The sequence below is a fragment of the Drosophila mojavensis genome, unplaced genomic scaffold, assembly GCF_018153725.1.
Source record: "Drosophila mojavensis isolate 15081-1352.22 unplaced genomic scaffold, ASM1815372v1 contig_231, whole genome shotgun sequence".
Taxonomy (NCBI): Eukaryota; Metazoa; Arthropoda; class Insecta; order Diptera; family Drosophilidae; genus Drosophila; species Drosophila mojavensis.
Window position 1 is genome coordinate 5,294,681 of NW_025318772.1, and position 21,641 is coordinate 5,316,321.

At 43.2% G+C, this 21,641-nt stretch overlaps 1 protein-coding gene across 5 annotated transcripts in view; it reads right to left on the bottom strand.

The window, feature by feature from the left end:
• Positions 1-16,824, bottom strand: part of LOC6575011 (band 4.1-like protein 4) — a 61,639-nt gene extending 44,815 nt beyond the window's left edge. For all 5 annotated transcript variants that reach the window (XM_015167791.3, XM_015167790.3, XM_044007900.1 and 2 more), the window contains exon 1: positions 15,759-16,824. The gene's annotated coding sequence lies outside the window, so the exon portion shown is untranslated. The remainder of the gene's footprint in view (positions 1-15,758) is intronic.
• Between the last annotated feature and the right edge of the window lie 4,817 nt (positions 16,825-21,641).

The window sequence follows — 21,641 nt, forward strand, 5'->3', positions numbered from 1 at the left end:
TTCTCTGATGTCTGCTGACGGCTGACTGCTGCCTGCTGCCTGCTGCTTGCTGCCTGCTGCCTGATGAGGCGTGCAGCATTTTGATGGCCAAACACGTAGAGCTTGACAATTTTTCTTTTCTTTTTACGCCAAGTAGCAGCGGCTGTTGGAGCAGGCCAGACCAGGCCAGCCAATGGCAAGGTAGGCGTCTGGCCTGAGCCGAGCGCTGTGCGCTGTGCGCTGTATATTTTATTGGTCGCATAGATCTTTTTGGAACGATAACGAGTTTGATTTGTACTCGAAGCCACTGAAACGGGTTATGATTGACTGACAGTCCGGCTGACTGACGTACTCTGGCCAACTGACTGCCGTACGCCCGACATTGGCAGCCAGCTAAGCCAGCCCGAAAGACGACAAAAAAAAGAAAACGGCAATGACGACGGCTCATGCCATGCTAAGGCTCACTCGAAGCTCTACTCCGGCTCCGAAGCGGACTCTGACGCTGAGGCTGACGCTGACTCTGAATCTGACGATTCGGCGTTGGCTCTGACTCCTAGGCAACTTCAAGCGTGCCCCGGCCGGGGCCAACATAGTTTGTTATAAAATTAATGACCCTCATTTTGTATTCAAGTGTTATCGAAATGATTGCTGCTACACGTATTGTGGATTCTTGGCAGCAGGGCCTATGCGCAGAGTACGTATCAAAATATGGGCTTGGCTCAATAGCGGCGCACAATGAATTATTATAGGTAAATATCAGCATATGTATATATATATATGTATCTGATTGTGCGTTGCCAATTAAAATAAGATTATGTGCGCCTCATTAGCTCAGTTACGAGAGAGACAGACCTTAACTTAGCAGACATTGTATATGATTTTGTTTGGGGCTATTAGGAATTCTTTAACTGGTATTTCACAGTTCTGTCATTTGTCTCTGCCTCTGTGTCGGATTGCACAAAATCTTTTCGTCTGCTTTCAATTGCAGCGCACGTCGCACAGGGCGTATGAGTGTTGGGTATGTGCAACGCCTAACAATGGTTTCGACACCTCATTTCTTTAGCATGCCGCATGCTGCATGCTCGCATATGCAACCTCTCTTTCACTTAAGCTCCCTCACTCCCCCTCCTTTGGCTCGCTCTTCCTTGTTGTTGCGGCACTTGTCTAGGCGTTGCCTCATGTAATTTGCTAGCCAGATAAATATCTTGCAGCTTATCACGATGCCTTAAACTGCCAACTGCAGCGGCTCTCCAATGGCTGCAGCTTTTCATGGGAATAATTTATGTGAAGGTTAGTTGCGAGCTCACACGAAATTGCCAGCGCTGGCGCTGGAGAGAACCGGTGCGGCTGGGGGCGTTTACTTTCACAAGTCAACACGTGAGGCAGCTGCATGTAACGGGGCGCGCATTGTGCGGCTGCCTGACCTCATTTGTGGGCGCAATTTGCTGCAAATCTGTGGCAACTAACAGCTAACCAGGCAGACGGACGGACGGACGGACGAACGAGCGGGCTGGAGGTCGGTGGAACGGACGGACTGTCGGTTTGGTCTGGCATCGGGCAGGCAGCTAGCCAAGCATTGCGCCTGCATTCATTAACAACAAATTGTGAACGAAATGTGCATTAAATAAAATGTTATGAGCAGCATACATACACACACACCTACACACACATAGACACACATGTATGCTAGACCATGCAGGCAGCGGCATATTCGTGATTTGCTTTGGTGCCGGTCAAGTTGGCAATTTGGCTAAGCGTGAAATGCACAGACCACAAAAAGTGGGAGAAAGAACTGCTCCAGTTAGCCAGGATAACGGTAATACCAATAACAACAACAGATACACTATATAGAGAATTTGTCTGCTGCACTTTCAGTGCGCTGCAGCTGAACACAAATTTATTTCTCTATCACTAAAAAAAATCGACTATAAAATGCAAAGTCTACATTGCTAGAAACTATAAATCACACGTTTTTATAGACTTGCGGTGGTTAGATTTAGGCTATGGGGTTAAGGCTAACACAGAGAGGTTTACCTAGGGAATTACAAAATATTTATGCATATAGTCAATACAGAAGATCAATAAAAATATATAACGATTGCAGCTTTGTAATGATTTACAGGGTATTAGCTGGCACACGCGTTTATAATAGTCTACGCACAGAGTTTAGCTGAGCTGTGATTCATGCCTGGGCCCCAGGGCATAAATCAGCTAAAACAGAACAGAGCTGAAATGCAGCAGAGCTGAATTGAAATGAAATGCGCAAATGTCTGCAAGGTCTAAGCCAGCCATTGCATGCGGAATTTCCATAAAGCAACTGCGAATCGGTTTCACTGCCTACCGCTCCCTCCCTCTCCATCACGCTCTCTCACTCTCTCTCTCTCTCTCTCTCTCTCTCTCTGTTCCTCAGTGACTGTCTACGTTATGGGGGGCGTTATCGAAACGCACCTGTGCTGAATGCTTTGCCAACAGGTAGCCACCCAGCGCCGACTTCAGTGCCAGGCCCAGACAGCTGCCGAACTGGTAGCGGTGGGCTGCCCCAGCTCCAGTGGGGCATACAAATGAGGAAGGCGCGCACACAGGCGGACGGCGCACGTGCTTTATGCTAATCATTTGGCTGGAATTGGGCGTGGGTCGTCACAGGCATCCGAGGCAAACAGCCAAGACCTGCAGACGCACAATCAATTAATTAGCCATACTCAATAAATAAGTTAATGAATTTCAAGAAGGCAACAACTCCTACAAAGCCTAATAAATCAGCTAGCTAAAGACTTTTATTTTTGCCACGTTTGATACGTATTTAGTCAACTGAAATTATGAATAACAATTCAAAAATAGATATTAATTTTTAATTTCTTACAGCCTCCCACGTTGGCTCAGACCGGACTGACGGGATTTGGGCAAAAAGTTTCTTTGCACCTACACGAAATATTTTAATGTAGCTAATTAATGCGTGACTAATTGAATTTTTATGGCTTATTGCTTATGGCTTGTAAATAATCTGGCTGCAAGCTTGATTTTCATGTAATTAAGCAACTGACAGACAACGCTGCGTATGCGCAATGTCATGCGCTGCAAATTAACATCAAATGTCAGCTTGTGAGCTCATGTTGTTGTTTCTGCTGTTATTGTTGTTGTTGTCACTGTGGCAAACTGATTAAAGTCAAACTGTGACGCTCTGTGCAACGAACTGTGGAACGAGCGTTGTCAGCTTATGGGTAATCATGTGCAGCTTGGACCTGGAATTAGACACAGTGGTGGTCGTGCTCTTAGTCTACGCCTTCGTCTCCATCTCCGTCTCCATCGCTGTCTCAGTCTCAGTCTGGGTCTGGGTCTGGGTCTTGGCTGCTCGCTCTTGGGTCTCGGGTCTCGGGTCTTGGGGTCGCTCACTCGCTCGTTATGTGAGTTCAAGTTCAAGTCATGTGCAGTTGCTGGCGTTGGTTGCTTTTAATTAAAAGTAATGCGCGCCGTTTAGCTAAAATGTTGCGTTTCCCCCCCAGCACTTGGCTCGTACATAGCTGCTCAGTGCTTTAGATGGGGTGGCACACCCATCAGCAGCATTAGAGCCAAAGTTGCTTTTGATATTATTTCGCACACACTGCGGGCAGCGCGGTTATTTATTTGATAGCTTTGGCAGGCGGACAATCAGCGCAAGCGGGCGAACGGCCAAATGGGCAGCCAGCAGGCCAAGCTAAGACGGCCCGTCAGTTTTGGTCAAATCACAGCAGGCGGCTGCTTGGTTCTCGTCCATTGATTGTTGTGTAAAGACAAGAACAACTGAAAGCCGTGGCTGAATTATGCGCCCAGCCAGCAGAAATGGAATCAGAATAACAGCAGCAAAAGCAGCAGCAACAGCAGCAACAGCAGCGGCCGCCGCGGCCCACGAACCCACAACTTTAATGCTCAAAATATGCAAAATCATGAGTCTGCGTTGATTTTAAATTGTATCATTAAAATGTAAAGGCAACCCAGAGAGCCGCAACGGCCACAGCAGCAGCAGCAGCAGCAGCAGCAGGAGCAGCATAATGAAACAACCAACACCACAGCTACAACACCAACAACAACAACAACAACAAAGTAAGCAAAGCAAACAACTAACAAACAAAAACGCGCTGTAGAATATTTGTGTGTGTTTAATTTTTTCCGGCTTGTTCATTACAAATTTTGATTGAACCCCAACGAATCGACTGATAGACGATAGACAGCCCCTCCACGCGGGCAGCCGGTCTCTGGGGGGCACAGCCATAGACCCGCTCTGGGGCCAGATCAATCAATTTTACGGTTTGCTAATAAATTGTGGTAAAAAAAAAAAAAAAAAAAAAAAAACCAAATTTAACATTTCGGTTGCTGTAGCAATTATATATGTCTACAAGCTCTTTTTCCTGTGGCTCGCAGTTCTTGTTAATTTAATTTATTTTGCATGTCTAATTAAAAGCGAAACGGTTTAAGATTTTGATAGAAAACATTTATTTTTATATACGAGCGGCTTAGCGCCTGAGTCGCTCGATTTTTTAATCTATTTAGTAACTTGAAAAAATAAATAAGATTTTTGATTAGATTTGATTAATCTAAAAACTGCTAAAACACCTCTTAAAAAATTTACTTAACCAAAAATTTAGTTAAACAGAAAGATTTAAAGTCTACTAAATATTTTAAATAATAAAAATAAAAACATTTTTTTTTTTTTAACAATTCTTACCAAATCAACTTAAATATTTAAATTTAAAATAAACAATAATATTTTATAGTATTTTTTTTATTTCTATTTATAAACTAACTAAGCTCTAACCAGCTGTTGTTAGTATTCTACTGCACACAATATTTTCGCTGAAATATTCAAAGCTTGCCACAACATATAAATATTTTCAATTTAGTTTAATACTCTTATATATATATATTCATAAATATATAATAGAATTTTTGATATCTTGCAATGGTTGCTTTTAATATATTGCTCACTTTTGAGCTCTGTTTATTCATCAATGGCAGAGTATTTTGATGCATATATGCATATATATTTGTGTATATTGAAATATATGCATACATATACATATGTGGTTATGCTCGTGTCTGTGCACATATCAATTTTCCATCAGAATTGGAGCTGTTGAAATTTATGCGCGCTCGCTGAACGTATTGAAAATTGACGTTTTACAGTCTGTCCCAGTATCCGTCCGTCTGTTCGTCTGTTCGTCTGTTAGATCAGTTCGCATTTGGTGTTGATTTTGGCTGCAGTTGCAAGTTTGTCTTTGTGTGTGTTGCCGTTGTTGTTGGAATTTTATGCAAACGACAGTTTGCTACAATTTATGGCCATCGAAAATTGGCAACAAATTTCCAGCGTCGTTTTTGCAATTTTCGCAATTTTGCGCAATGCAAATGAAAATTGTGCAAAAATAACGAAGTGCGGCGAGAACGAGAGCTCATATATGCGATACAAATTACAGATATTTCATTCAATGGATGCATTCGACACTCTCTAGTTCATTTGCCAAATGCATGCACATACACTCACACACACACACAGAGAGAGAGAGAGAGAGAGAGAGAGACGATGTATGTAATATGAGTTGGAGCATATGGCGTGTTGGCCGGAACTGAAATGCAATCGGGTCTAAAAGGTGTTGCAAACCTGACAGAGCTTGCCAGCTATTAGCAGCTTTTAGTTGTTGCTGTTGTTATTGTGGCTGTATATTTCACGCTGCTAAGTCATTCTTGAGATGTTCGATTGCTGATTTCGCGCTCAAGTAGGAGTTGCTGCTGCGGTTGCTGCTGCTGCTGCTGCTGCTGCTGCCAATTGATTGCTTGAGTCACACTTGAGCACAACGGGTTTCCAGTTGGAGTAACAATAAAAACAATAACAACAACATTTGTATGCCTTTTTGAGTGCGCAGTTTGGCTGTGTCGCCAAACCGGGAGGGGAACCAGGCAATCGGCAATCGGCAACAGGCAACGGGCAACGGGCCACAAGCTGCAAGCGGCAGCTCCAACAAATTGCCACTCCAAAGGTGTTGCTGCCGCTGTCGCATTTCGACGTCGCCTTTGGCATGTTGTTGGCTTTTATTTTTATTTTATTTTTTTTTTTTTTTTTGCTTTTCGTTTCTGGCTTGACTTTTTTGGAGTCCGGCTAACACGCTGACACAACAATGGGCTAGCTGGTGGCACCAAACATGATATTTGTTACCGCCAGGCGTATACGTAATATTTGATTTGCAATTTCTATTACTGCTTGCAGCGTGCAGCGGCCAATGGACAGCGGACAATAGACAGCGGACAACGGACAGCGGACAGCGAATAGCTTGGCAATTTGCAATTTGCACAGTGAGTTGATTGAACTGTCAATCGCCAGCAGATATTGTGCTATAATTTAACTAATTTCTGTGCATTGTCCACATTTATGAGAGCCGCATGCCATTTGCCTAATTAAAATGCCCCGTGGACAGCAAAGTGGATAAGCTGAGGCTCTCGAGCAGCTGTGGCAGTATAAATATTTAATCTCTTTGACTTCGGCTAATGGCTGGCGTAAGTGGTGCAGGAATCGTAGCAGGTTAATGACATTTAATTGGCCTTATGTCGATACGGCTCCAAAGCGGAAATTGACCAATTGACATACATTTTTAAAGAGCCTACCAGGCCCAGTCAAGTAATGGAGCCACATTTTATTTGCTCTATGCAGCTCTAGTCGCATTTACTCCAACTCCCCCACTTAGTCGCTGTAGTTAATTCAATAGGGCTTATTAAATATTTAGACTTGCCGTCGTATATTCCTCTTCACTGCAGACATTTCTCCACATAGAACATTGTTAGATTGGCGCAGAGGCCGCGTCTAATAAAAATAGCTACACGTTGTGAGACACAGAGAACTATAAAATGACGGCGAGAAACAAGGCAAACAAAACAAAATAATAAAAAACAGCCGCACTTCTCATAAGCGCTGCGAAAGATTTTGCAATTTATTTCGTTTGAGTCATGCCACGCAATTGTCTAAGCGAATAAAAATAAAAAAAAAAAAAAAAAAAAAAGGCAGTGAATGAAAAAAACAAGCAAAAGTTTTTATGACTCCAAAACTAACGGCAAACCCGCACAGAGAGACAGAAAAGCTGGCCGACGGACACAGCCGAGAGCCTCACTTTTGGCTTTAACGGTATAAGCGTCTTGGACATCAGAGTCTCAGGCCCAACTGAAACCCAAGCCCGAACTCAAACCCAAATTCAACAGCGCCGCGCCGTTGGTGTCAAGGTTAAGCGTTTGACGGCACGAGCGTAACCAAAATTGAGGTCACTTCTCAATGAGAGAGAGAGAGAGAGATAGAGAGCAGATATAGATCCCGTAGAGAACTTCTAAGCAAAATCAAACCAAGAATAATCTGACAAATGTGTTATCATAAATTTCGAAAGGAAATTTTCGTGGTCAGAAATAATTGTGCGATTTGTATTCATTAGCAAACGATCATTTCGCTCATACCTGAAGCAACTCTTGGCTTGCCCAACGATCAGCCATAATGATAGAGATTATTTATGATTCCTTTTTAGCGCAATTTCTAGTGAAGCTTGCAGCTTTGCTCAGATGCCAAATCTCAAGAGGCAAAGTGCCTTTTGTTTTATGAGAGTCCCAAAATTGTTGCTTGTCAGAGATATTTGTCAACAGGGTTCATTGAATCTACCATATTTACTCAACCTGAAGCCAAATGGTCGCAAAATTTATGATTGAGTCTGCGAAAATATTTGAGTTCAACTAAGTCAAGTTTAAGTCCGACAAAAGTGTCTGTGCAGAGACAAACACAATTAAAAACTAAACTATTTTGCATAGACAGTAGGGAAGGTTGAGAGTAATAAACACAGAAAACGTCTCAATGGCAGCCAATTGTTCTGTTTGACTTGGAAACTTTCCGTTTAATAGAGTTGTTAGGCCAAATGTATTTCAGTTCCGTTTTGTTTCTGCTCTTGTTGCGCTGCTTTCCGTATGGTCGGAATAACAATTATAAAGTACGGCTTGCTGCCTGTGGGTGGTCGGGGCCTATTAATCAAATCTGGTCCACAGATTGCCGGCAATCAGGCGGCGAGAACGGGAACTGCCTGCTCGATGGCCAGCCCCACCTTGGAGCTCAGACAGTGGAGTCCATTTGATGTGCTGTCAATGTTTGCTTAGTTCGGCCTCGCTGCGGCACATCATTAATCATAAGGCTCGACCTGTTCTTGGCCAGCATATATATTTAAACACACACACACACACACACACACACATCAATATATCCATTGTTGCTAATTGATATTTCAAAGCAGAAACTTCAATGGCTACTTGAGTTGGGCAACTTTGGCACTACCCAAAATTAGCGGGTTTACACTTTTAATTTCGCGTCTGTTGCGCCGCAAGCGAAAGTGGCAAAAGCAATTTTTGGTCAATATTATGCGAGTGACTCCATATATGTGTGCGTGTGTGTGTGTTTCCCAGAAACTGGCCTGAGATTAGCCACCAGTCCAGCTGAGCCATTAGTGGCACCCCAACCAAAAATAACTTAATGAGCTTTTGAGTAGCTGAGAAATTATTGATTAGTATTACTTTTTTTTCGGTCACTTTTGTTGATTGACTTGGCTCGAGCTGGCCTAGCCAAGCCAAGCGCATTGTGGCTCGACTTTTGTGGGTTACTGTGCTGCCGCATTTGGGTCGAACGGCAACTGTAGCAAGAGTTTCGGCAAGTCATCAGCTCGAGCTCATCAAAGGCCCCAAATCACATGGGATCTGTGTAGTTTGTGGGGGCTATTACCAAAGTTTCCTGATTTATGCGCAAGCATTTAACATTTGACTTTTATATTTTGGAAGCATTTTGGTTACACGAAAAAAAAACACGAAAATCCAAAAACCGAAAACTGAAAACGGAAAAATTTACGATCACACGCTGTCCAATACCAAAAGAATTCACTTGTAAAGACAGACCATAAAAAAACCCAAAAAGAACTCACAAAACTTTTCCATTTACATAGTTAAAAGTCAATGCCGCATAATTTAACAGGAAATCATTAAGCGTTGTCCTATTTAAAAATAATTCACGCCCAGCAACAGACGCAAAGATGTGCTCCAATACTCTGGCCCATTCCCCCTCACTCCCACCCCCGCCCCTGTCTCTGACTCTTATTGCATTTGCTGTAGCGCAGACAACGAGGCATTTGAATGAAACGTGTCTAGAATTAGAACTGTAAACAACATGTGTTGAAATGCCTAATTGATTGACTTGCCGTAGTTGACTTGATGGTGGTCTGTGCCCCGCCATCCGTCACCCGCCGCTCCATCTTCCACTCCTCATTAGATAGACAAACTATGAGTATTGCAACTGATTCGAATCTTATGGCGTTGGCATTCAATCGAGTCATTTGAGCATTTGATGAATCTGCGGAGCGCATCGTCTGATGGATCGTTAGTTGGTTAGCTAGCTAGCTAGCCAGCTAGTTAGTTAGTTAGTTGGCTAGTGTAAGCCGGTTGGCCAGTTAGTTAGCTGCTTTGATTTAGTTTAATTCGATTAGCTGTCGCTGCATTCGTTCAGGTCGCAGCTGTGCGAACGCGGAAGAATGCAATTAGCCTGGCCATTTAATGATGTGCCAGTTAGTCCGAGTTATTCATGCGGTAGTTATTAAATCAATTTTGCCTTAGCCACAATTTATTACTTAACGGCGTTTTGTTTTTAGCCATATTTATTGGTATGCATAGCGCACACTCACTGCTGCTGCTGCTGCTGCTGCTTCCCAGTTTTCCATTTCTTTTTTGCATTGGCATCTGCATTCGCGTCTTTTGCCAATTACAGTTAACACAGACAATGGCGCATAAAGCATTCTAGCACCAGAGACCGCTGCATGAATGGGTTCTCTGGGCGCTGCTTCGACTTGGTCAGCCAACTTTCCAATTGGCAATAAAGCATGCGAAAACCAATGGTATTTCTCTAATTTTTTTTTTTTTTTGTGCTCCTTTCTTTTTTATTTCAGCGCACCCGTGTTGACCACAAAATGTTGATTACTGCGCTCAGATACACTGCACACACACACACACACACACAGCTACAGACACAAATGTATCTTTTTCTTGTGCACAACATGGGGGTAACAATGGCATTTTCACGCGCCCTCCAAGCGGCCACAATGGAGCAGAGGCGTTGTAAATGCCCAAAAAAGGTTGCAGCCACAAAATAGACCAGAGCCCAAGACCCAGACCAACACCGAAACCAAGTCCAAGTCCAAGAGGCGAGCCGATTTCGAGAACCCAAAAGCAATGCCTACTTGCGCCCGAGAGTGAAAGAGCTGTGAGTGGTCCGCCTAACGGTAATTCAAGTTAACGAGCTAACGTAAATTAAGATCGCTTGTTCTTGCTGGCCCATAACCAAGCCAAAGCACAGCAGCCAGCCAAGGTAGCAAGTTCTTCTGCAACTAACCAAAAAAAAAAAAAACACAAAAACAAAAAAAGACAACAACAAAAAAACAAAATGTGTTTAGGCTGCGCTACGAGTAAACAAAAGAATGGGACAACAGCCAGCAAACAAGCTTTAAAAAAATGAGTCGAATGTCTGTTTTATTTTTAGCCACGGCCAGCAAGAAATATGGGAAGCTGCCCAAAAAAGGCCACCAAAACTAGCTGAAAGACCAAAAAAGAGAGAGAGAGAAAAAAAAGCGAACTGCACGCAGACAGAATGCAGTCAACGCCAACGCAAACGCACATGGAACATATGAGAGACAGGCAACTGCTGCAACTGCTGCAACTAGGCACAAGTGCTCCGCAGTTTACCAGTTCTCTGCAGCTCATCAGCTCCTGTCTATCAAATCCCCTAGAAGCACACACGCACACGCATGCACACACATACAAGAAGAGGCACAGCAGGCGCACATCATTTGCATGTGGGCAGTGGGTCAGCATTAGCAGCGCTTCGAAAGTTGTTTCTATCAATAAAAGAGACTTCTCATCATTGGTTTTTCTTTGTTTCCTTCTTTTTATGTCTCTAAAGCTCTTTCACTGTTCTTTAATCTGAGTTCTTGATTTGTTCTTTATGCATTCGAGCTCTTTACAGTTCTTTCATCTTAATTCAGTCTTTTCTTGTGTTCTTTCACTGCGCTTAATCACAGCTGATTTGCATACGGCTTATCCACCATTGGAATTGGTCAGGTGTGGGCATATTGAAATGGGGTAAAGGTAAAGTTATATATGCATATGTATACGTATATGTGTTTAGATTTATCTACAGTACAGCTATGCATGCGATTGCTAGGTATGTTCTAGTCAGTCCCACTAGATCCATCTCTCTCTCTCTCTCTCCCTCTCTCTCGCTCTCTCTTTCTCTATCTGAGCTCTCACTCATGATTTTCTAGATGGGCAACGATTAACTCTGAATAGCTTCATAAACAGCCATGCAGCTTCCCTTTCACTTTGTCTACTCGAATTATCCATCAACCTTTCTTTTGCCCCGATCAACTGCAACGTTACGTTTCATTTCGTTGCGCCATTTGTTTTAGTTTTTTCTCTCTTTCCATCTACTTCTCTTTCTCTTTATATTTTCCTTTCTTGCTATATCTTTAAACTTCATTGGAATCTTCATCAGGCCGCATTACAAAGAAATACAAATCGATTTTACCCAGTTCTGTTTTCGTTTCTCCATAGATTGGAACATGCAGCGCTTTTGCTTTTATGACTTTTGTTGCTGCTGCTGTCGTTGTTGTTGTTGTTGTTGTTGTATACACCCATTCCCTTATACAATGGGTATGCTCTATAGCCATAAAACTTCAAAATGTACTAGATATTTCGACTGTTCCCCTATGAGGGCAACTCAACTCGCCCCACCCAGTTCGGTTCAAGGCAACGTCATCATTTAGGCAGCGTCATCGCGTTTCGATGGTTGTTGTTGTTGTTGTTGTGGCTGTTGGTGTTTTTAGTGTTGCGTGCAACATGCCTGTTGTTCTAGTTGTTGTCATAAAAACGCTGGCGCTTTATGACTTACTTTGAAAATACAAGCTCAACTTTTGCCATTGCCAACTTGGTGCGGAAATAGACTTAATGATCAATTAGTTTTGGCCGTTGACGTTGGGGCAGTCACCTAGCGATGGCATGGGCATGGGCATGGGTCATGGGAGGGGTAGATACAGTTAGCTTCCGACTGGGAGGGCCAAGCACAACACCCCAAACCGGCCCTCTAAGAAATCTAATGAGCAACTTTGGCGCGCTGCAATTAACTAAACTCTAATTGGAGACGCTGCCTGGGCATAAAGTGTGTATTTTAAGGCCATTACCGATGGCTTCCTGTCGCAGTCGCTTACATAAGGCATTGCCAATGCCTGGTATGATGCATCCAGAAGTTGCCGTATGATTGCGCAAGTCGCAACAGCAACGGCAGCAGCAACAGCAGCAGCAGCTGCTTTAATTGGAAATTGTTGCGGGGCTAGGTAAAAGCGCATCAGCAGCAGTTGTTGCTGTTGTAGCAGCAGTTGCTGCTGTTGCATCACATACATTCAAACACATTTACACACTGAGCATCGTCAAGTGTTCTAGTTACGTGGCTGCTGTCGTTGCTTTCAATCTTTTGGCGCGTTGCTGGCAATTGCATCACGCAAAGGCAACGCTGCTGTTGATGGAGCCAACGGGTTTTTGTCCACAGATTCAGACTCAGCCTCAGACTCAGCCGCAGTCTCAGCTTCAGCTACAGCATCGAATTGGGCTTCGTCTTCAGCATTAGTTACAGCTTGGACTTGGTTTTTAGCTGCTGCTGCTTCAATTTTAGCTGTAACTTTGGCTTCAGCTTTGGCTACTTTCTAAAGCAGCCTCCGCCTGGCTGCCTTCATGGCATCTCTACCGAACTCGACATCTTCGCATCTCTCGGTTCACTTGGTTAGTGTGCAGTGTCTTTTAGTTGTTCTTCTTTCAGTTGTTGTTGTTGTTTTTTGTGTTTTTGTTTAGCGCCCAGGTAACTGTTTCAACTGCTGCGAAACTGGTGCAAGCATTGCTGCTGCTTCCTCTTCTTAGCCTGTTGTTCTCTCTGCTATCGTTTTTTTCTATTTTTTTTTTTTTCTCTTTTTTTACTGCTGCAAGTTTGCAGTTAGTTTTACTGTTGCATCGGCCACTGATTTTCCACTCGTTTTTGTTGTTCCTGTTGTTGTTTCTATGTATGACATTAGTGCTTTTTTGTTGTTGTTGACTGCTGCTGCTGCTGCTGCTGCTGTTGCGTCAAATTGGAAATTAACGTGCAACTAGGCTAGGACCAGAACAACTTTGGTCCTTTGTTCTTAAAGTTTTTGCCCTCTCTTTTTTACAGAAATTAATTAAGTGCCCTGGCTGTGGATTTATAGAGCTTGTAGCTAAAGTTGTTTTGCTGTTAGCTCGTTGTTAGTTGCTGCTGTTGTTATTGTTGTTGTTGCTGTTGCTTAGAGGCCAGATTCTGTGTCACACGTGTTTTGTTCTTGATGTTGTTGTTGTTTTAGCTTTTGGGTAATAAAAAGTTAAACAATTTTTATGAATTTGCAACAGCCATAAAATTAGATCGTAAAGTTTCTATTTTTTAGCACAAAATATGCTTACAATATTCGCCCAGTCAAAGTTGCTAATTAAGGAAACGGATGCGAGTACTTAAAACAACAAATTTTAATAGCCCTATGACAAAGTTTAATATGAAAGTTGTAAAAGAATAAATTGATTTCATATTAAAATTTTGCTAAAACTATTTTGCATAAATATGACAAAGTTGTGGAAGCTAGCAAAAGTCGCATAACGGACAATTTATGTCCGCTATTTCAAATTCGTTAGACTTTAATTAATATATTAACTTTTCGACAAATATTTTATTTGAAATACTTTGAGCATTGACAATTGTATAAATGATAATAAATAAATGTCTAGCATATTGAATAGCTGAAACTCCCGTAAATCAAATTAATTCTCTGAACTTGGACTTTTTGGATTGATAACTTCCAAATGCGTTTGAACTCCGTGGCAGTATCAGTCGGCTGTCTACAACTGCCATCAAATAGTGCTTTATCGGGGGACACTGTGTAAACAAACAGCTCAAACGGTTTGACGCAATTTAATTGTCAAGCTGAGGGCAATCCTTTAGGCCGCCCCCGTTGACAGCTGTTTGATGGATGCGGAAGCCCAAATGCCGAGAGCCGAAAGCCAAAAGCCGCGACAGCTTAACCGATTAGACGGTTATGCTTGACGATTGCTCAGCGGTTGCGGGGGAAGTCGGAGTCAGAGTCGGGGCGTCTTTATCAGCAATCTGTCAGTGTGGCAACAAAGCGGCAACATCATCATCAGCAACGGCGGTCGCGGCAGTCGCGGCAGCATCAAAGAGGTTGCCTCGCCCTCAATTCTCCCAGCCCCCAGCCCCCAGCCCGCACCCCCCACTCGATTTGGTGCGTTCGTGGTTTGTGCTTGACGTTGAATTTACAAATTACAACTAATTAAAAGTTGATGAGTCTGCGTGAGTGAAATCAAGCACAGAGCATTGCCCCACAGCCCCTCAACTCATTCGATAAGCAAATGAGGAAGTTGCTGCTGCTGCTGCTGCTGGCCAGAGAGAATTCTGCGGAAAATGTTATGCCCAAGCACAAGTGCTTGTATTTTTATAACATTTATTTCTTTTATCTATTTCTTTAGAGTTGCGCAAGTCATCGCATAGCTGTCGTCTCAGCACGTCTGCGATGCTTATCGCAGAGATGGTCGAAGGTATCTGCAGATGAGGGACAGACACATCCGCCCAGCGAAATAGTTGTGAGAGGAAATGTTCCAGCGGCGATAAATGTGACAAAGTTGCACTATAAAAATGCAAAATAAATGTAAAAAGAGACCCCAAACATGCTTTGGGTGTATTCATAAACTTTTTGCTCAACTGTTTGTGTGGGAATGGCAAATAAAATTATTACGACAACTGCGTTGACGACGAGCGTCGCGACGGCCAATTGACTTGTTTGCCACGGCCCACAGAACTTTGTGGCAGCAAATGAAAAAAAAAAAGAAAGAAAGAAAAACAAAAATAATAATAATTCAAGTAAAATTTGTTAGCAGCTGGCTAAATACCCTGGGAACCATTTTTGTTAGGGCAGCCAATATTTTGTTCACATCATAATAAGCAGGAAAAAACAAAACTTGGTTAACTAATTTTGATTATTTAATGAATTTGCGTAAAAGCCAACTGTTGGTAAATTTAACATAATTATGATAGTTGCTGCTGCTGCTGCTGCTGCTGTTGTTGCAACCTTGACTCTTGCTGCTTCTTAATTAAATATTGTCAACATGTCTGCCCTGAGTGGCTGTCGGCTGTTGGCATTGTTTGTCAAGATCTGCTCTCAACTGCAATTTGATGAGGCAGCTCGCATTGCGGTCTCTGCGTGAATGTTGCACGGCAGCAGGAAGTGCTAAAACTATTAGTGGCACTTATTTATTCATTAGAGGCAGTTAGAGACACCCAGCACAAACACTAATGGGGCACACATGCACACACTCACACACACGCACACATATAGCTACTCCAATTATGCAGTTAGTTGATCAAGAGAGCGGGGCCAAGGATACGCGACAGCATCAGGATGTTCCCTCTTGTGCTGCCTCTGCTTCCTCTGCTGCTGCTGCTGCTGCTGCTGCTTATGTATTTGCATAATGTCGAATGACGTTGCCAGCAACTCAAGCGCTTATAATAGGTGACAGAAACGAGTGCCCCTATGGCTGGGTGTGTGCGTATGTGCATTTCGAGTCAATGCACTCGTCGCTTTATACAATTGAACTTAAAGCTAAAGTTCAATGTGCGTATGCGTAATATAACTTACCTTACAGTTAAATGTGTTTTTGTTTTTTTCAGTTTTTCTGTTTTTCTGTTTTTATGTTGATATTCACAGATCGTATACAAATCAAAACCAAAATATGACTGTGTGCTGGAGATGATATTGCTTGTGAGCACTGCCAGCTGCTTGGTGCTTTTACGCTGTTGTTGCTTTCGGTTGGGTTTGCGTTTGCGTTTGCGTTTGGTTAACTCTGCGCCGCATGGGACCGATTTCTGCAGAACAAACGCGACTTACACACACACGCACACAGATGCAGAGGAGGCACACACGTACACACGCACACCCGCACACACTTCGGCACAATAATAAAAGCGTAAATGCTTATTTATTTGCAAGTCGTTCACAAAAATGCGCTTGTATAATTTATGAAGGCAAAGCACACGACGACGCTGGCTCTGAGCTGAGCTGGGTAGCGGGGAAGAGCTCGATAAACATTTTGAAATGCGAATTGAACTTGTTGTATATTCGTATTTATATATATGTACAAATATAGATATACATATATACTTGTGTTTCTGGCCCTTGTTGTTGACTGGAGGGTTATTAGAATAAAGCGCCTGCAGGGACCGCTATAAAACGCAGGGTCACAATGACCCACAGCGAAAGCGAAAGCGTCACAGCGCGACGCAGCGCAAATAGAATAGCACACAAAAAATTTGATTACACACCGGGTTTTATATTTTTGGCATTTTGATTTGAGTTCTGAGATTTGAGATTTGAATTGTCAACGTTTAATGAGCAGAGCCTCTGACTGACCGACCATCAAGTGGACAGAGTACGCGCTTGGACGACGTCGACTGCACTGACCGAGTCCGAGTCGACAACTGGGCTTATTTCAGCTGAGTTCATCAATCAAAGCGACAAAGCCGAATGCAATTGCCGAGAAAAGCGCTTCAATTGCAGCCAAGCGATCGAACCACACCGAAAACGAAACCGAAACCGAAAACGAATCAGACACCGAAACCGAATTCGATACGAACGAAAGAGTCGTGCGATTGCTTCCCGAATGAGCCAACCGTTAGATGCGCTTCAACCTTGCGTTCGGCACGACGTTTCAACAGCAACTGCTTGGGCCGGGCGCTTGGAGCTGCAGCAGTCAGCTCTGTGTGGAACGTGTCTGTGGACTGTGGATGGTATTGGCGGTGAGTTTTTGGCGCCAGCTTTGTAGAGTTTCACAGTGCCGGCTGTTCATTGAGAGCGTGGAGAGCGAATAAGAGGCAAAACGAACGAAAGCAAGTAACACGTGCAGCCAAAAGCCGGTCTCCAGTTTATCTGGATATCTTTTACGAATAAACTTTTAGGTGATTAAATCAATTTCAAACCTAAATATTTTTTGTAATATTAAAAAAACATTTGAAAATATGTATGCACAATTTTTTGCAATTTTGCATGATTTACTTAAGAATATATGCGCAGAGAATTACTTTTTGTAATACTTATTAAATAAACTCCATTTTAATATTTATCTACTTTTCAGACATTTATTTGCTCTCAGCAACTTCTAAAATGCAAAATGCACATGTTACGAACATGTCGAGCACAACAAACGGCAAAAGTGTGTAGACTTTGAGAGCGCATGCGCATGCGCGAAGAGCGTCACCGCCACTGAGAGAGAAAGAGAGGCCATGACAGAGCCGGCGATGGCAACGACCATAAAAATAAACACATTGCATAGCCATCCACATGAAAAAGACACCACCAAGAGCAGAAGAAACAGCAGCAGCAATTGCCTTGGCCAGAGAGCGGAGGCGTGGGCGAGGGGAATTCGGATGCGTACGGCAGCAATAGCATATGTTTTATATCATAGACATTGCTAAGTAACTGATGCCCAAAGATCCCTAATTGTCTTAAGTGTGCTGCTATATGTCTGTCTGTCTGGGTGTTTCAGGGGGTGTGCGGGAAATAGCCCGAGGGAGGGGCTGATCTGTAAGAATCGAAAAATTCCTAAGCACAGTTGATGCCTAGTGATTTGAGTAGCTGCAAACAGAATTAGAGAATTTTCAATATAATTTGCTTTGATTGCGGATCAGAAGACGCCACAAAGGCCCGAAACGCCTTGGAATGCCCAAATGGCTTAAAATAGTCTGGAAACTTTGCGTGCCGTTTCCACCGGCCCACTATCGAGCATTGGTCATCGTCTAGCACACACACACATACACTCAGTGAGGGAAAGGAATTTCAGCTAGAAATTTATCTACGCTAATTTCAGAGCTAAACTTGTGTAATAAAACCGCATCATCGACTGCAATTTTCGCTGTTCGCGTGCCGTTGCCAATGTTGTGAATGCAGCTTCCATCGCATCTACCAGCTCTACCAGCTCGGACCACAATTCTTTCTTTTCTTTTCTGTTTCAATTTTTTTTTCTTTTGGACTCTCTAGCCGCAGACTTCGCATGAACGCCTTCAATTTCTCATAGCACTCGCATCGAGGGGGAGCCTGGCGTTTGGTTTATGGTTTATGCGCCGCCGTTTTTGGTCTATTAAAATGATTGCAGTATTTACGTTGCGCTTTTCAACCATAATTTGTATTTGCTATGCTCATCATCATCATCATTGAGTGTCCAGCCGATCGATTTTTGGTCTCTTTGCATTCAATGCGCACGCTTATCGTTGCCCAGCCAAAGCCAGAGCTGGAGTAGGGACTGTAGTTGGAGCCGGAGTTGGAGTCTGAGGTAAGCCAAAAAGCAAGGCAGCCGCAAGCGTTTAGCTCTCAATGCTGACCCGTTCTCTATGGTTTTCTATTGTTTATCTACGACGCGCCAGGCACAAGCAACAGATACGATGCCAGGCCCATGTCCACATCCACATCCACAGCTACAGCCACATCCAGGCCCGGGCCCGGGCCCAGGCTCAGGCGCAGGCCTGGCCCCTTTGACTGTTTCTCTGCTGCTTATGCGTTAATATTTCTGGCTTATCGCCCCCCCGGCGTCACATTGGCGTATTTACAATGATTATTGATCGCTTAATACTACGAATTGCGTTTCATTTGTTTTCCGTCCATCCGGTGTTTATTTGCGCAGCTTAGAGAGAGATTTGATGTGATATTCCGCACTAAATGGACATTGGTTTCGATTTCTATGTGTCTCTTGCACAAATATTTAACTCATGCGCTCCCATGATCAATTACAACTCAGCGGAGCAGCCTTCAGCCCCTGACAGACATCCAATTCGCAGATAATGTCAACGGCACCGTCTCGACGGCATAATTTGTCTGCGCCATGTGAAAGTCCAACATGGTGAGCGGCGAAACTTTCAATTTCATACAGCGCCAGTGCCCATACCCAGACTCGTCTGTCAAGCCGTTGATTATGATATGATATGCGGAGCTCATGATATTCACACACACACACACAGAGAATTACTTCAATCTTTGTGCGCTTTCCATGCACAAATTCATTTGTCGTTGCTTTATTTGCCTCAAATTAGCGTCAGCAGCGAGTCCAAGTGAAACCATATAAATCAAGTTAGTTTTGTGTGACTGCGAGTTACCCTAAGATATTAATAAATATGTTTATCATTACTTTGTAAGGAATAAGTTTAAATATTTATTAAATCCAGTTATCTTTTTGTCTAGAGAGCTCCAGAGTTAAGCAAATAATAAACTGATGACTCATTATGTTTATGAAAATCACATTTATTAAGGCAGAGTATACAAAAAGTGTGCTGTACTATATCAAACTGAGACTACAAATTGCAGCCAAGTGAATTCAAAGTCAAGAGCCACGCCCGCAAGCCCACGGAGGACAATGAACTCGGGCATATCAAGCACAGCCCTCTCGGCTGAGCCAAAAGCCAAAGTGTAGCATTAAATAACCTGTTTAAGTTTTTGGAGTTTTTGTCCGCACTTCCGTTTGCCGCAGAAGGCTGCTAATTTTGACAGATTACAAGGCATTGACTGTAGCCCCAGGCGGCGGTTTGGGTAAGCCACCAGCCCAGCCAAACAGCCAGCCAGCCTGCCATCCGTTGGCTTTAATCAATAGCTCGCTACCAGGCGATGCTTATATTTGGTATTTTCGGCATGTAGCTGCACATTGAACTGCCATAAATTCAGTGAGCTTCAAGCGATGCTACTGCCCAGTAAGCCACAGTAGTCACCCTGCTGTTTTCAATTACGCGCAGAAACCCTAAACTCCGCCGCCACGCCTCGCGAGGGGGTAAGGAAAAATAAAAGTTACAAAGAATTTATGAGCTGCATGGGCGAAAGCATTTACGAATCTGCATACAGCAAACAGGAAAAAAAAAATGCTGAAAAAAACCAAAGAGCGAACCGCAGACGACGCCAACGATTAAGCGCCCCAAATCAGAGGCAGACTCATAGCCAAAGCCAAAGCCAAAGCCAAAAGCAACACAAATATCCGTAACCGCAACCGTAAACGTAACCGAGGCCACGGCACCAACAGCTTCAGCACCAGCAGCAGCACCAGCAGCAGCACCAGCAGCAGCAATAAAAAGACCCCGGCAAAAAGTCAAATGACAAATGCTCGCACTTAAGAGTTTCGGTTAAAATGTCGCTGGCCAAAGCCGAAAAGCAAACATAAAGTGTTGAATGCTAGCGGAAATCACTTGAAACCGAGTATAAATCAAAGGAAACAATAATGGCACACGCCAGGACCACAGAAAGCAAAAAAAAACAAAATAACGAACCAAAAACAAATAAAATATCAAGTGGAGAAAATGGAAAATGGAAAATGGCGATTGCAGCTTCCGCTTTGGCAAACGGCAACAAGAAGCTGATCAAAACAAAAGAATTAAAATATATAGAGAAGTGTCTTTAATCAAAAACGCATTGAAAAAGCAAAAGCCATAAGGAGTAATAAATGAATGGGAAATAGTGCAAATGCATGACAAATACTGAGGCAAGCAGCAAACGGAGCAAAAGGAGCGCCTAAGGACGCACAAGGATGTCTCCCAGCCGGTCAGCTGGCCAGCTGAGTGAGTGATTTATGGGCAGCTGTCGACGTTTGTGCCTTGAACTTGCGTCTGCTGCAAGTCTGGCCAGGCTTAATTGGTGCGGCTTCCAGCTACCGTTACTCCATCTGTCATTACCCACCGCATCGCAATGCAGCGCAGGACATAATCGTCCCAGGCATACCCTGTCACATTCTCATGAGTTGATGGCAGTTTAAGCTACCAACTGTATTAAGTGAGGAAAAAGTCTATCCCCCAATTCCATTAGAGGACAGTTCATATGATGTCATGATGGATCTAGCCACGTCAGTTTGAATCTAGCCAATTTCATTTAATTGCCGAGCCAGAGTCGAAATTGTCCTCACATTGTCCATTGAGACAGGCTATAGAAGATAATTAGAAAACTGTTTATAATACCCCCGCTCCAGGCGCAGACAACATTTGCTCAACTAGACACTAATGGGGTATGGCTGAGCCTACCCGATTGCCATTTAAGGGATTATAATTTTTCGCATTGCCCGACAAAAACTGAATGCTGAAACTGAAACTTTAAGCGCAAACTTTGCAGACAGTTTTTGTGCCATTTTGGCTCGACATCGGTGGGAATTTCGATGGTTTTTAGTTTTCAGTTCTCAGTTTTTATTTCATTTTACGGCATTTGAATTCAAATGTGCTTTTAAATCGGCTTAGTTAGACGAGTTGCTTTTATGTTCCCGACGGCTTAAATTAAATGCGCTCGCGCGAATCCTCACAAAAGAACAACAAAATGAATTTATATCCAAATATCAGAAAAATCTAAAAAGCTTTTTACCCTGTCAGAGGTGCTTAAACAATTTAATAGTTTCTTTTTGTAGCTCTATTTCGGGCATGTCAGCTTACTTTTGAAGATAGCCCACGAAAACTCGCGCAGAGACCGGTTGCAACAAGAACTGCAAAAAATATCTCTAATCTAATCAGCGAC